The sequence below is a fragment of the Lolium rigidum genome, chromosome 7 (genome assembly GCF_022539505.1).
Source record: "Lolium rigidum isolate FL_2022 chromosome 7, APGP_CSIRO_Lrig_0.1, whole genome shotgun sequence".
In the NCBI taxonomy this organism is placed as follows: Eukaryota; Viridiplantae; Streptophyta; class Magnoliopsida; order Poales; family Poaceae; genus Lolium; species Lolium rigidum.
The window spans coordinates 25,589,839-25,594,058 of NC_061514.1; positions in this window are offsets into that span (position 1 = coordinate 25,589,839).

Sequence of the window (4,220 nt, forward strand, 5' to 3'; positions counted from 1 at the left end):
GAGGATGACGACGTACTAGTCCTCCTCGCACTCTTCTTCCTCGGGACCGGCGCGATCGACACCGTCCTCGTCTTACCAGTCGGCGCCGTACACCGTTCCCAAACGGGAGGTGAAGCCGGCGACGCTCGTCAACATGAGGCGTGGCGGCAGCGGCAGCCGGCGGCAGCAAGGGAGGCGCGGCGGCGCCCTCCTCATCCCGAAGCCGGAGGTGAAGGAAGAGCCGGAGGAAGCATCGCGAGCGGCGCCGCCGGCGGAGTATGAGCGGCAGCAGCGGCTCATCGCCGGCAGCCGACGACCCCGAGGACCGCCCAGGTCCGCGGGCGGCGTTCTTGGCGTCCATGAACGACAAGGACGCTCGGAGGGGCGACCTCGACGCGGCGATCGCCTTGTCCATCCGCGACTCCGGCAAGCCGCCGGTGGACCTCACCGACGACGACGAGGCAGGACCAAGCGGCGCGGTGAAGGACGAGCCCGTCGACGAGCCCGTCGCCGAGCGCGTCAAGCAGGAGGTCGTCACCGACGACATGTACAACTTCCAAGCAGTACTACGACGCCTCCGGCCGCCGCAAGTGGTTCTAGATTAGGTTTAGTTTAAATTTAGTCAAATTTCGTTCGAATCTTGTAAGTTTGGACGAATCTTAGTCGAATCTTGTTAAGTTTAAAATTTCCGAATTTTTATTTGGGGGACGCGACTGGGGAGCGACGTCCCCCAAAGACGGCACGAACGAAACTCGTCCCTCAAACGCTCAATCCGGCGCGGTTTGGGGGACGCGGCTGGACATGCTCTAAGCTCATTGTTCAGACTGGACTAGTTTTGCTAGCAGCAGCACTCGGCGGCCAGCAGGCTACTTGTGCAAGGAGTACGCCCAAATCCTAACGCTAACTAAAGTAATTCAGTAGATACATCTATATCTAGATAAAGTGAAATTAATTAATTTAGATTGGAAGGAGTACAGTAGTACTAAAATACAAGTCTTAAATAAGGAGTATAACAATTATGAAGCAATTTAGTACGATGAGTTCGGAGAATGGACAACAAATGTCTTTGTTTAAGGCTCCAGCACAAAATAAATTAGATCTACACAATTAATCATTTTGTTCATAAAAGGTCGGTTAAGATTTATTTAAATTTTGATGTATCTATACCTAAAAAACATCTAAATTAATTACAAATTGAACAAACTTACGATATTTTTTATGAATGGAGGTAGTGGTTTTTTGGACACCCTCGCCTAGGGGCCATGAGACTCCACGTGTTGTGCTCCAATCCTCAGGCTGAGAATAGAGTATATGCACAGAAGCATGGTTGTCAGTATCTTTTTTTAGACGGAAGGTTTGAAATGAGCCCTGCTTTGAAATAACGAAACCATCAACCGGCTTTGAATTAACGAAGCATGGTTGTCACTATCTCGATACGTATCTTTTTGTTTTACGGTTATACGATACTAGCATAGCCAATCGATGTGTATCGTTATGATATTTTAATCCGGCAATATCTTACTCGTATATCGATACGTATTGATATCTTTAGTATTTCAATACAAAATCGGATATTGTACGATTCCACGCCTATGCTGAAATATGTGGACACAACGGTGTGGCAAGCTAAAGTGTAAAGGTTATTTTTGTATTCCCAATGCTAACTAAAATAAGTATATAAACAATACGACGTTAATAAGTTAGGACGAGATGGCTTTAAAAGTAGTTTATATGTGCAAAAAGGTAATCAACTAGCAATTTGTTTATGCCGACTGTTAAACATATACAATCACCTAGCATAGAAGTATGACAGACTATGACAATGTCGTGCTCCGGCCAAAACACTAACGCTTTGAGCTCGTAGTCGTTAAAGGCGACTACTATAGGTCTAGATGCACCTATTCTAAAATTAAAGTTATTGAAAAATTCAGTGTGTATACCAGATATTCTATGTTTGCACATAAATATTCAGCGGAAGAAGACATTTTATGTAGCATGTGTAAAAAAGACAACAAAAAAATATCATGACTATCTATTTTGAAACTTCGAAAATCTTTTCCATATGTGATATCAATTGTTTTCCATAGAACTTTGAGTACGAAACGGAGAGTGTCAAAATTTGCACCCGGTAAGTTACTGGAATTATTAAACATCTAATATGTAAATAACAACACAGTATCAACGGGCACTTGTTAAACAGGGGCATCCCGATCGAATTGCTCGCTGAATAGAGAAGAGATCTACACCTATCATAAAGAAACGGATTTCCGTTCAGTGGTAGCAGTCGGCAAACAAGAGAGCACTTTACAAGCAATCGCTCCTCATTAGCACTACTAATTTAGTATCCACAATGATGCAATCCCAAAAGCTAATCTAGCAGTAGTATCCAGGAATCGCAAGTGCAACTAATTTAGTGTTATTTCTTCAACAACTCACACGCCGTCATGGTTGGTTGAGAAAAGTCGAGGCAGTTTACCAAATCAAAGGGTTTCATGTTTTTAGGGTCGTGTACTCTTCTCCGCAACAAGTCTGCTGCCGCTCATGATTTTCGAGAAAGAAAAGATGATTGATTAAACCGAGTATACAATTTAGCATCACCATCGTTGTGGAGTGCTTGTGTGCACGTCACCGAATTTCATCAGAATATATCAAATAGGTGAGCAGTCGTCTTGCTGTATGCCTCTTTGTTCATCCTCGATCCTGAAAACCTGAAAAATTATGTCCTGTAGCTGGTTCGAATAAAGGGCAGAGAAGAAGGGAGCAGTCCATAAAACGTAGCTGCAGCACGGCAGCAGACTTGACTCTGTCCACAATGTTCTATCTTGGTCAACACACTGCTACCGCTTCGAGAACTCTCTTTATAATTTAGACTGGTCTTTAAACTTAACTTCCCTAATTTGTTTCCAAACAAAATTATTTGAAGCCAAATTTACGTAAACCGATCAAATAAGTAAAATAGAAGGATTACGAAAGAATGAAGTTTCTAAGTTTATAAACCAAATTATTTAACGCCAAGCAGATGGCAAATGATTCAAATAAAGTGAATAGCATGAATGGTTCAAATAAAGTAAAAGCACAACTATAAATTGCTGTGATTCGCATGTGATGCTCAACAAGATCATCTTCATCTAACTATGCATCTCCTTGTATCCGGTTTGCATCATGTTCTGGCTCAATCTACATTGGAGTTTTCCAAAAGTTTTTTTCAGCCATGTCACACTTATCTTCAATAATTATGTTATGCAAGATGAGACAAGATGTCATTATTTCCATAAAACTTTTGTTTTTCAATACTCAACGGGGCCACGAACAATGTGCTCGCACTGATCTCTCGGATGCAATCCTCCTCAACTTCAACCAATCATCATGCTTCTCCTCAGCTTTTGCAACAGTGAGGAAGAGACTATTGTGCATCCAAAGTGGCCGTTGAAAATACTTCTCTGAATAGGTTGCACCTGGTTGAAATAATCCCACATAAGCTTGGTGTGGCCCTCCGCTCTATCTCAGTTGATGTACAAATGGTCTGACTGTGATCGTGAGTCTTGTCGTTCAAGATCATGGAGGCGGCCATCTCGATGTCATCGCATCTTCCTCCTCCTCCGACGACAAAGAGTCATTGAAGATGAACATCCTCAAGCTCTTCATCTACATTACGCAATTGCCTATGTTGAATTTGATTGACAAAACCAAACACAAGAATAAATAGCAAAACAAAAACTCACGTAGACAAACACTCGAACACTTGCTAGGCGGAGGATGTGAGACCATCAACCTATGGTGTTGAGCTAGTGCCGAAGCTCAGCATCGGTCGGCAGGGTTGCAAGCCAGCCAACAGGTCTTGGTGGACGAAGTTCCCACTCCAACGTAGGTCACCAATCGCACACCAAGCTCGCCCCTGCTGAAGTATGTCGGTTAGGATTTCGTCGACCCCCTCTCGATTCTGGCCACTAGGGCCGAACTACTGCATCTTCATCCACCGTCGGCTCTGCTTTGCACAAAATCTAATTCTCAGCAGCTCGGTTTGCACCAAATTGAAAAAATCAACTCGGCGGCGATACCAGAGCTAAAGATCAATTCCCTCACCAACGAGCAACTTTGAGTGGAGCGGGAGAGCGACCGAGGCAGTGGGTTATCCGCGAAGGCTCATCATTAGCACTCATAAATCCTAATAACTCTAAAATAAATAGAATACTAATTTACTATGAACAATCAGGGCATCTCCAGCGACCCGACGCAAACAG